This window comes from Lissotriton vulgaris, unplaced genomic scaffold (genome assembly GCF_964263255.1).
Source record: "Lissotriton vulgaris unplaced genomic scaffold, aLisVul1.2 SCAFFOLD_214, whole genome shotgun sequence".
NCBI classification, from domain to species: Eukaryota; Metazoa; Chordata; class Amphibia; order Caudata; family Salamandridae; genus Lissotriton; species Lissotriton vulgaris.
In genome coordinates, this window is record NW_028243866.1 from 2,013,349 (window position 1) to 2,026,273 (window position 12,925).

Sequence of the window (12,925 nt, forward strand, 5' to 3'; positions counted from 1 at the left end):
CGGGCGTTTGTCAATAAAGGGTTAACATTTATTGAGCAGTCTTTCTTCTCGTACAAGAGAAATGTATTGCCACAATTGCAATAACTTATTATAAAAAGTACGTACAGTAAGATAAGGATTGCGAAATAGAACTGTAAAAGCATTGATATGGTTTCTTAGCCATACAATGGTTAAAAGTAATAAAACATATATACAGTCATATATACATTAGACTAACATACTCAACTGGTGCTTCTAACTAAGCCTACCCCAGTGTGCCTGACCTAAGCCTAACACGTGAGAAGGGGAGTAAGTAAGTAGCTTAAGTTAAGTTGGTTTTGCCAAGGTTTGTTTCAAGAATTCTCGTCTAAGGGTTTAGTCAACACCATACCTCTGAATAGAATGATGGAGGATTGGTATCTCCTTCAGGGGTCTCTCTCGATATCCCAGTCACCCGCAAGGGTAAACCGGAAGCGCCGGGACTGGATTTCTCTGCACGAGAAAGGCAGCGGCTCTCTTCAGCGCGTCGAGGAAGGAGGGGTGACAGCGTCCGCGGGCAGCTGGGCTGGATGTCTTCGCAGAGGACGGCTGCTCGGCTCCTCAAGCGTACTGCACCATAGTTCGCGCTGTAGCGGCGATAATGGTAATCAGCAGCTTCACCACCACAGGATAGCAGGCTGCAGCGACAGAGTGCTAGTTTTTACCAACACAGGGTCATGCAGGCAGCTGGCATCAGCAACAGGGAACGAACTCACAGCTCGTATCTCTCTCATTGCTTAAGGCAACATTGGTAATATTTATACCTGACAGGTGCCGGGTTTGACGCAAGTTTGCTGGACATAAGACGTCAATTAAAGATGTCACTAGGAAGTGACAGTTATCAGTTGCTCATTAGAGTTCCATTACTAATCAAAACATAGCAAGCGGGGATTTCCAGGTTTGCTAAGTTTTTATCTTGTTGAAGAACTCGGAGTGTTATCTAGGAATATCAGATAGTGACTGCTGCTCTGTCATTGCACTAATTGGTCGCAAAGGAAGTAGCAGAGAGTCATGCTGGAATGTGGCTCTGTTCGTGTGAGGCCAGAGATGACTTTTCAGAAAATCGCACTTGAACGGTTATGCCAATAAAGGGAATAAATGGATTTATAGCCGAATAGGGGCATAAGGTCACAGTATCGATCAGGAACCTAGATAAGCACGCAACACCCACTCCACGGGTAATGTCCATCAAAATTACTAAAACTAAGCAATTAGATGCATGTGTAACATTGCCCACCCCAAAATACATAAATGCATTCGAAACAGGCGTACTTGTAATACATGGAATTTAGGTACTGTACGTTTTTTTTTTTTTTTAAAGCATAGTAATCATTCAAAAGGTATTGCATATGAAATTAATGAACGATTATGCAAAAAGAATTACACATGAAGTATCTCTGACAGAAGAAAAGCGAGATAAATCATCACATAAAAATGCATTGTAATAACATGTGTGCTAGAGGCTGGTGTTATGTTGTTATGTCTCTAGATGTGTTTAGAAATAGAAGTGTGAAGCTTCTGTTCTCTAAGAATAGTTTTTACGTTAAGCAAAGAATTGTTCGTGCCAAAAAAGGTCAATATTAGAAAAATTGTCCAATTCAAAGAATTATTGCTTGAACGGGGAAAAATAGATTTCCAAAGCTTATTGCAGTTTTTGTTGATCAAAACTGAAGGCCGAATTCATAGTTCAAGGGAACGCTGTGTGTCGGAAAGCTTCTCAAAAGTTATTGTTTCTCTATGGGTGAGAACATCGTATCAGACAGGCTCGCAAAGAATTGGTCTACAAAATCAGGTGATAGTTCAACCAAATTAGATAGCGCTGTAACTTGGCAGGTGTGAGAATGATTGCTGTCATCGAAGGCAGGACCAGCAATGCTCACAGCACGTTGTACCTGGATGATGTTACTTTTGTCACTTGCTCCACTGTTACCACTTGGCTGTAGTACAGGAGTCTCCACAAATGCCGTCATCAGGATTGGTAGCCGCTGGGGACAACACAATGCGTGAGCCGTTATCGGACTGAGCAAAGTATCGACGTCCATTGGTACTGCTGATGGAAGTGAAAGACAGATGTCCAACACGCATTCATCGCCGCAAAGCATACACCGTAGCACAGGTAAAATGCAATTTTGCCATATCGGTCTGAATGAAAGGAACCAGGTCATGTTTAGACCTCTCAGCCTGGCCAATCCGAGGACGTCAGTTATCCTGTCCCTGTAGCGCACTGCTAGGATTGTCTCTTCCATTCCCATGGGAGCTATGTCTGAGCCGAGGCTTGCCATAACGTAGCAGGATGGTCAAAAATAGAATCCCTGCAATGAGTCCCAAAAATAGTGGTATGCCGCCAAAGATGGAGTGCACAAAATTAGGAAAGATTCCCAAAATTGCCTGGAAGGGTGTTAGCAGTCCCGTAAAGACTGTCTTAAATATGCCTGGGATGCTTGTTGCACTAGACATGTTAAGGAGTTGGCTGCACATTTCTACGAAATGCACGGGGCAATTTGTTGATAAAAGGTCATGGACTTCAGTAGCCGTCCTTGCGACTAGAAGATCATACGTCTCTTTAGATGACGTTATAGGCACTGTTGTCTGTAAAAGTACAGATTTCACTTTGCTTAATGTATCAATTCGTATAAAATAGAGATTCAGACGAGGCCAGAGGGGAGTCACTATGTCTGGAGGCCCGCTCGGGAACAATGCTTGCATGCAACATTTGACCATGGACGTAACTTGTACTAGATAGCTTTTCCCTGGCGCGAGGCCACAGCACCTGTGATCCGTTCTAAGAATGTAACTCCCGTTTGCGAGTTGCATAAAGAAGGGCTCTATCAGAGTTGCAGGTGTGACTAGCTGGTGGCATGAAAGGTTGTTTGAATTTCCATCACATGCTCCGTGTAAATTAATACCCTGACACAAAAGTATACCGCTTGGTGAATGTTTACAGTTCTCACCACTAAGAAATACATTTTTGTCGCTGTCACTATAGCAAGAATGAGTGTATGGTAATTTCCATATGGATTTTACATATCCTTTACCCAATTGTTTATATTGGCCAGCAGGTATGTACTCAAGGCACTTTTTAAATCGGAAAGTTGTTATCGGAATTGTGATAATTCCGTGTATTATCCATTCAATGACAGGACTCTCTGACATTGTCAATGGTAATCTCTCGAGTCTTTCGATGCTCAGGATTGTATAGTCTGCTCCTTTCTGTGCCAAACTGATCTGTTTATCAGTAAGGTTAAAACTGGTAAATAATGACGTTGTGTTGATTAAACGCCAAGGCACATAGCCTGAACGAAGGTTTTGCAGCGTCCAGCCTAGTTCTATAATAGAGCGTAATTGAGACTGGCCATGTTGTAACATTAGCAAATCTCTGTCTATCACATCAAAGGCAGAGGATACAATATTGTCCAAAGAATATATTCTGGAAGACAGAGTTGTTAACCCATTGTCTACCACAGAAAGTGATTTCTCCAAATTAATACGATCAATTTCTCGTATTTTTTCAGCAGTTTCAATTTGCTTTACTTTCCAAGCCTCGTTGTAAGCTGCATAGATACTGGTCGCTATGAAACGCTTTTGACGCTGTTTGCGTGGTCCAAGAATGAAATCGCGCAAATCAGCACCATCTTTTAGTAAAGACAAGTGTTGCTTAATTTCAGCCAGTGTGGATGTAGTTAGCCATTCTAGGCAGAGTTTCCCTACACTGTATGTTGTTATAATCCCTGGATGTTGTCTCTGGGAGTATCTAGGGTCTAATCTGGTCATTTTTAAACCCTGTGTTTTATTCAGGAACCTATCTTGACAGCTATTTGTGTCTGTAGGCCAGATTAACCACTTTTTCCAATCAGGATGTGTTCTGTTGTAATGTAAAATTTGTGACACGTCTAACTCAATATCTGTGGTTGTATTTTCAGCTATTGGCTTTGGTATAGACGGTGTTTTAAGGTCTTCGTTCTTAGCTAGGCCAAGACAAGATGTTTGGTGTATAGTGTAATTTAAAAATAACATTTGTTCTGGTATCATGCAGGTTCTAAATAATGCTTCTATGCCTTGCACCTGCCAATCTTTTGTACCCCAAATTGTCTACGTTTCAATATTATTTTTCCAATAATCAAAACCAAATGTCATCATTTTGTCATAAAATGCTTCTGAATATATCAATTTAGAATTTGTCAGCATTGTTTTCATTCCTGTTTTATCTAACAGTTTGTAATAAAATGTTTCTGCATCACTGTTGTTAAACCCTGAGAAATATTTGAATCTCTCAAAGAATGCTTTAGAACTGCTTTTAGGTGGTGTAGCACAATGTTCCCATTGGTTATACATAAAAACATTTCTAGGCTGTGCAGATTTATGCAAGTAATGATCCCCATAGTGGGTGTAACAGAATAATTGCTCATAACTAGATGAACCTTGTAAATAATCATGATCTGTGAATCTAGCTGACATTACTAAATCAGACATCATGTCATTAATACTGTTAAAGTCCCAATCATCAGAGAATGCACTAGGAGTCACAAAGTCACTTAAGGAAACCTTTAGTTGATGAGGATACTTCAGGATTTCGACCGGACCATAGATCTCATAGTCTGTTTTCTCCCATACTACCCCACCAGGTATTGGAATTGCAGTGACATTTACTGTTGACAGTTCTCTTTTCTTCACGTGGGATGATCTGTGTGGTTTCAGGACTAGGTTGATGTTCTGACTTGCTGTGTCCATTGTAATATATTTTCCTTCAATGAATTTTCACAAACACAGTACCATGATGAGCCAAAGCAGGAGGAAAAATACACCTAGACCGAACCAGAACTCTAGCCAAGGGGAAACAAGGTAGATTTCCTTCAGTTGATGAAAGAGTTCTGTTGCTTTTTCTTTAAAAGATTTTTTTGTTTCAGGCATCACTTCGGGGTCGTTTAAATCTTCAGAGAAGTTGTCGAAGTTGATGAAATAACCAGAGGCAGTTCTGTCAATTGATGGGATTGTTCTTTCAATCTGTCTCTCGGTAGCACTTTCTGATGCCACATCATTGTAGACTGGTGTTGTTTCCTGACGAACTGTTTCAATCTGTGTTTCAAGAGGCACGAGTTCCATGGTATTATTGCATAGTCCTTCATTGTGCACTGCAGGCTGATCGAATGTGATTAGTCTTTCAGTTTGAACCTCTTGGATTGTTGCAAGTTTGGGTATTCTGTTGTTTCTTGGGAGTCCACTGGGCCTACTGTTGATTATAGGCCACATGCTTGTGGTTTTACCAGATCGATAGACACAACTCTGTTCTCCTTTTTACCAGCAAGGGGCGGTAGCACAACTGATCTTGTTCCGGTGACTGCCAAGACAGGTACTGCTTTTCTGTAAGAAGGCCCAAATTCCTTCTTCACAGCGATCTTTTCTCTGACTAGATCCCCAATCTTCGGAATCCAGACAGGCCTTGCTGGGGCTGTTGCGGGTGGTGCCTCGTCAGTGGTACTTGGCTGTTGCTTTAACTTTATGTTGCTTAATGATTTTCTTGTTTCATTCAGTTCCTGTAAAACAGCCAAACGGTCTTTTACATCAAAGTGCTTTGTTTCTTCTTGTACCACTGACATCTGACTATCGAGGTCCTGAACGTTCATTCTAATTCCGAACAATAGTTCGTATGGGCTGAAACCTTTTAGAGAATTTCTTGGCATGTTGTTAAGACTAGTCTGGACACTTATTAAATGTTTGACCCACCCAGCGCCTGAACCTAATACCTTCGCTGTTATAGATTGCTTTATGTCACGGTTTTTTCTTTCTACCACACTATTCCCTTCGGGATGCGACGGACAAGAATACCGCAACCCAATTCCCATGCTAGCCATGGCCTCCTTATAAGCTCGAGAGCTGAAAGCAGGACCCTGGTCAGAATGGAACGTGGTAATTGCGTATGTGCCGATAAAGACTCGCAAATCTTTTATAACAGTTCTAGGCGTCAGCCGAGTGCTGGAGGACTCATTTTTAAAAAGTGCTTTTCGTCTTAATTAATTAATAGGACGCAGGTTGGGGTGCAGGCAGCGTTACGCTCTTTCTGACTGGTAGCCGGTAGCAAGGTTTGCTACTGCGATCCCTATTGCAGTTTTCACAGTTGTTTGCATATATTTGGTGTTCTACACTCATTCCTGGCCACCAGTATACTGATTGCAATTCAGTCAGAGAAACCTTAATTGTTTGGTGTCTCAGACCCAAACCCATATGTGCATCTGCTATTAAAAATATTCTCCTGTTCGTGTTTGGAATTACTCTATCCCCCACTCCAGGGATTCGAGCAAAAGGAACGGAGTTTGCATCGATTATGTATGCATAATTGAGTGGATAGTTTACGGGTAATGCTGCACAGTCGCCTTTTACGGTCGTTTTTACTGCCAGCATGGTTTCCCCGTCTATATACTTATCTGTACGCTTTTTTGTGGCTACGGAAGCCGGGTTAGTTGCTTCCGCGGTGGCTGTATTAGCCAATGAATTCCCTGCAACGTGAACGCCATCACGTTGAAGACTCTGTGCGTGAATCACGTGAGTCTTTTGTAGTTCTTTACTTAAAAGAGCTACCTCGTTCCAGAGCTTTTTATGCTTTATTGTGGCACCTGTGTCATCTTTGTAGTTGTTTTCGATCCAACTCTGCAGTTTATTCATTATAAGATTGTACGCAATAAAAAGAATCGCACACTATTAGTGTGGGGAATTCGCGATCGGTATTTTCTAGCGCCATCTTAAATGCTACTAATTCAGCTCGTTGAGCCGAGCAATCTCCTAGAGATTGTGTTTTAGTGACCAATGGTCTAAATTTTCCTTTGTGCCAGCGACCTTTAACAATCGCGCATGCAGCACTGTAAGCTTGCTTACCCCCAACTGCGGGTTGTGCTGATCCGTCAGTATATATAATACTTCCGTATTCCTCGAGAGGCAGGATTTCGATTGGCAGAGGACATTCGTATTCATATTGTAAAAAGTCCTGTGTTTTTAAGTTAGGATCAAATTCGTAGACTACGTCTGTTGCAGCAAGAGAATTAACCCACTGAATCCATCTCGGATGCAAAGCTTTAGCATTAGGAATGCTTGCTTTGGTTACCGCTTCTAAAGCCGGTATGGGTGTTACGATTATTATTAGTTTACCTTGTGCTAGGGGCCTTTCTTTCGCTACAGCAGTCTGAACCGCAGTTAGAATTTTCTCCGTTGAACTGAATTTTATTTCAGCCTTTGTGTACAAATGTGATTTGTAAGCTATTGGTACCTTTTCTCCCTCATTAGAGGTTAGGTATGTGAATCCGCATCTTCCTGGGATGACTCGGATTACAAGATCACGTGTGTTGTCACGTGTATCTAATTTTGTTTTTGCTAACATGTCTGTTTGCAGTGATCTCAAAATTTCTGTGTGTTTTTGAGTCCAATTGATTTGTTTAAAATCAGGTTTAATTAGTTCGTAGAGAGGTTTAACCCTCTCCGCGTAATTTAGAATATAAGTTCTTCCGAAATTCAGAAAACCTAGAATGGATTGTAAATTCTTCAGCGTTTTTGGAGCTTGGAGTACCGCGCACTTCTCTAAGAAGTTGTCCGCTAGGCTTTTCCCTTCACTTGATAATTCGTACCCTAAAAACAGTACTGTCAGATGGGCAATTCGGGACTTTTTAAAGTTGAATTTGTAACCCTCTGCTGCGAACCCAAGTATAATGGTGTTCACTCTTTTCAAGTGAGTATCCAAGTCATCATCTGTGAGATAAATATCATCTACGTAAGATAATGCTTCATCATCATAGATTTGTAGTAACTCTGTTACCCTAGCTGAGAATAGTCCTGGGCTGTTCTTGAACCCCTGTGGGAGTCGACAGAATTTTTTCTGCGACCCAAATGCGGAGAAAGCGGTCAAATATCTGCTTTCTGGTGCAATGTTTTGACAAAAGAAACCATTAGATATGTCTAATGTCGTTTTATATTTTTTCCTAACTATATTATTCATTAGGGCTGCACTATGCGAGTTTTGTACTGCAAAAGTTTTGCAACATGTATTAAGATGTCTGTAGTCCAAAACTAGACGATATGAATTGTCTGGCTTGGAGACAGGAAACAAAGGATTGTTCATTTGAGAGGTGCATGTTTCAATCACCCCCTGGTACTCAAGTTGATCTAAGATCTCCCTGACCTGTTTTTTAGCTTCTTGCTTTATGGGATACTGCCGTTGGGCAGTTGGTTCATTTTTTAGCTGGATTTTGTGAGGCGGTGAATCCTCATCCCATCCTACATGATTTTTATACAATGCAGGTGCCTGGGCTACTGCCCATTTCCGTGCATATGTGTATTTTTTGTGAATCGGTATGTGATTCGAGAAGGCAGGCATAATTACTTCTTCGCCACGAGGGCACTCCCTGACAAACTCCGGGGGCCAATCTTTTTCAGCTAACAGAGTGTCATAGCCTTTTGAGAGTTTATCCCAAAATAGACCCTTAATTTTCCTAGTCTTATCACCCTCTATACGCAATGTTATTTCGTATATTTTATGGGGCTCGCTAAGTCTGGTGTCGGCAGTTTCAACCTGAATGTATTCATTTGTGTCCACTGTCTCCAGATGACTCATCAAGATCTTGCGCGCTATACTGATTTCTGCTGCACTGTCCAACATTGTCAATGCCCACTCCCCGTTTTTCAACTGTGTCCTCAGTATTCTCGGCATGGTTGATTACTCTAATACTGGCTACCTTCTTTTTCTGAAATTGAGATTTCTTATTTTGAGCAGGTTCCTTGTCTTTGGACTTGGTGTGCTCTCCTGGGTCTGACCGTCCTCTTCTTTCCGAATTCTGTGGAAGAGATCGAGAGGGACGTGTATCAATACTTTGATATCTATCAGGTTTTTTCAGATTATCCCTATTTCTAAGGTTATATCTTTTCTCAGAGGGCTCCCTCTGGGGAGACTGGCGTTCTCGAGTCGGAGTTCTTTCCCTCCGTCGAGGAGACCTTCCTCTGGTCTGGAAAACTTTTTCCTTGGGAGTGGATTGTTTATTCACCTCCCAGCTCTTTTTAGGAGTATTTAAATTATTTTTAATAAATAATTTTTCAGGATTTTCGAGTAGTTGGGGCTTAACTGGTTTTCCACCCAAGCTGTCTCTACCTAATTCTTCATAGCATTTTTCTATGATTTTTGCTAGCTCAACAGGATCTTTTATATCTGTTTCCCTCAACTTCTGGCGAATCCCCACAGATGCTGCTTCTCCCTTTACGTTGGCTAATAATATTGCCGTGACCTGCTTGAAATCTTTCAGTAATTTCATACCCAGATTTAAAGCGGGCTCTGGACCGAATTCATTTTGAATCTGTTTTAGCACTTCTGGTATTACCGCCATAGACGGAACACCGTGTGTTTTTGTGTAAATGGAAGCAAAGACTGTACCCCATGTGTCACAGTCCTCTACGTGTGGTGCGATTCCCATAGGAAGGCAGATGGTCAAGATTCTGTGTTTCTCAATAGGGGTAGTATCAGGAAATACTGCCTCTATTTGAGTGATTTTCTGGGCTAACCAGAAAGGAATTTGTTCCCGTTTTACGGGTGTTTTACCAAGACATGGCTGTATGTTCTGTGGTGTAATTTTATTTGTGTTCCCCTGGTGAGGGGTCAGCTGGTGTGAATTAACAGCTGGATGGACTGTTGCAGTCCGTATTACATATTGGACTAATTGCCTATGTATTTTTATTAATGTGTTTAGCTGTTCTAACAGCTCTTCTCTTGACATTCTTGCAATGTCAGGATGTGGTGTGTAGCTGGCTAGAACCGGCCACGTTGCTCCTGGTCTACCTAGTGGACCGAGCCTAGTTATGTGATTATTGTGTTTTAGGGCGCCATTAAACCAGAGCAGGAGCTCTTGAAATTTAAGTGGGATTTCAATCTCCTCAAAAGGAGCGTACTCTCCCGGAGGTTCCTCTATTTTGTAATAGTGAAACTCTTGTGTTGCAGCGTTTGCCGCTGGAAAGTTTATCCATGAATAGAATACCTCTGTCTGCCGATACTCGTGAGCCTCTATCACGAAGACTACTGTACCACCTTGTGGTGTCAGTCCGTTATCTATAAGTTTTAAAGTTATAGATCTTCTTAACTGGACCGGGATGATAATAGCATCCGGGTCTGCCTTTTCGGGACCTTGCTGAGTCGCATCTACTGCGGCCCCAGAGGTTCCGTTTTCTACTGACATTTCAAAAAATGCAGGTTTGCAGAGTAGGTCTCCATGGAGACAAAGATTGGGTGCACAATATTTTGGAACACTGTATCCTTCAACGTTGAATAAACCGGAGCTTTATATAGGAATCTCTTCCTACTAAGGTCGGGCGGATTTTTAACCTTTCACCCACTCCAGACGTCTATTGGAGTTTTTACGGGAGAAAGGGGTCTGTGAAATATGCACGACTGAGTTACTCTATAAGTCTTACGTTAGTTTATCGCCTTACCAAACGTTGGGCGCCATGTAGTGTAGTTCCTAGTTTCCCACTAGGCCCTGCGCATTGGAATAACATAAACAGTAGTATCGACGTGGAACTGCGGATATTCCAGGCCTCCACTGACTATGCTAAACTTAATTGGGTTGTGTTACCAACTAGCTCAGAGGTCACTGGAAACTTTCTTCTCTGCATAGGAAGTGATCAGCTTCCTTGGCACAGACAAGAAGGGATTCAGTTTTCCAACAACCGTGCAACATGACAACTTTGCTCCTCAGATCAAGAGTCAATCTCTAGGGTCGTGTGAAACAATAGACATGTATTTCACTCAGTCAGTCTAGTGCAGTTTACTTTCACGAGATGTAGAGAATAGAGAGACGGGCGTTTGTCAATAAAGGGTTAACATTTATTGAGCAGTCTTTCTTCTCGTACAAGAGAAATGTATTGCCACAATTGCAATAACTGTTATTATAAAAAGTACGTACAGTAAGATAAGGATTGCGAAATAGAACTGTAAAAGCATTGATATGGTTTCTTAGCCATACAATGGTTAAAAGTAATAAAACATATATACAGTCATATATACATTAGGCTAACATACTCAACTGGTGCTTCTAACTAAGCCTACCCCAGTGTGCCTGACCTAAGCCTAACACGTGAGAAGGGGAGTAAGTAAGTAGCTTAAGTTAAGTTGGTTTTGCCAAGGTTTGTTTCAAGAATTCTCGTCTAAGGGTTTAGTCAACACCATACCTCTGAATAGAATGATGGAGGATTGGTATCTCCTTCAGGGGTCTCTCTCGATATCCCAGTCACCCGCGAGGGTAAACCGGAAGCGCCGGGACTGGATTTCTTTGCACGAGAAAGGCAGCGGCTCTCTTCAGCGCGTCGAGGAAGGAGGGGTGACAGCGTCCGCGGGCAGCTGGGCTGGATGTCTTCGCAGAGGACGGCTGCTCGGCTCCTCAAGCGTACTGCACCATAGTTCGCGCTGTAGCGGCGATAATGGTAATCAGCAGCTTCACCACCACAGGATAGCAGGCTGCAGCGACAGAGTGCTAGTTTTTACCAACACAGGGTCATGCAGGCAGCTGGCATCAGCAACAGGGAACGAACTCACAGCTCGTATCTCTCTCATTGCTTAAGGCAACGTTGGTAATATTTATACCTGACAGGTGCCGGGTTTGACGCAAGTTTGCTGGACATAAGACGTCAATTAAAGATGTCACTAGGAAGTGACAGTTATCAGTTGCTCATTAGAGTTCCATTACTAATCAAAACATAGCAAGCGGGGATTTCCAGGTTTGCTAAGTTTTTATCTTGTTGAAGAACTCGGAGTGTTATCTAGGAATATCAGATAGTGACTGCTGCTCTGTCATTGCACTAATTGGTCGCAAAGGAAGTAGCAGAGAGTCATGCTGGAATGTGGCTCTGTTCGTGTGAGGCCAGAGATGACTTTTCAGAAAATCGCACTTGAACGGTTATGCCAATATAGGGAATAAATGGATTTATAGCCGAATAGGGGCATAAGGTCACAGTATCGATCAGGAACCTAGATAAGCACGCAACAACTATAGGGTGTCAGCCTTTTCAGTTTTGTCAATGCGCGTCTTGTTTTGACATGGTTTTTGGTTTTGTGGAAGCTGCAGGGCTTCACTATTATAACAAACATTGGCAAAAGCTAAAAATATTATTTTGTCTCAAAAAACACACATTGCTGCATTAGTCCCTGGCTCTGAACAAAACTACTTTGTGTGCCCATTGTGCCTGGCTCTGAACAAAACTACTTTGTGTGCCCATGTGCTCCTTGCAAAAGAGCAGAATGTTGTAATTTACTGAAGCCAGCCGATAGATTGATAGACATCATTTTCATAAAAAACAAAAGGTCTTGGTTAACACCAGAATTAATTAGTGGCCCAATTCTTAAAGAAAGTTACAAAAGTGCACCTGTAGTACATGTCCTTGCAGGACATTAGTGCAAATGTATGGCTTTCATGAATTTACAAAAATGGACAGAAGTAGGCCAGGAAAAAGTACTCCTAGAAAATATTTGTCTACCACATTTTAGCACGAGCAAATATGCATGTGTAGGCAGAAATCTATATATATAGTTTATACCATATTTTTCTTTGATGTAAGTTACTTCTAAACACAGGTATTTAAACAGAACTAGAACACACCTCATTACATCCATACACATGAGGCAGTGGAGATCAAGACAATCATCAGCATCCATCTCGCCTCTGCTATGGTAGTAACATGGGATGTGGTCTTTGCACTCTAGCAATACACATTTGAATTTCTGTTTATAATTGCACTTGCTCCAATAATATGCTTTGCTTGGCCACGTTTATTTTCACACTATTGGCACATATTACACTATATATGTATGTGAATTTCTGAACGGAATCGAGAAGGAGTCTCAAGAGCGTTGACCACTTGGGTTGCTGAGACATCTATGAGCAGTGAATGA

The 12,925-nt window shown here is 41.8% G+C and overlaps 1 protein-coding gene across 2 annotated transcripts in view; it reads right to left on the reverse strand.

The window, feature by feature from the left end:
• LOC147668216 (mRNA-decapping enzyme 1B-like) overlaps positions 1 to 12,925 on the reverse strand; it is a 261,966-nt gene that overhangs the window by 161,868 nt on the left and 87,173 nt on the right. The window lies entirely within an intron of this gene.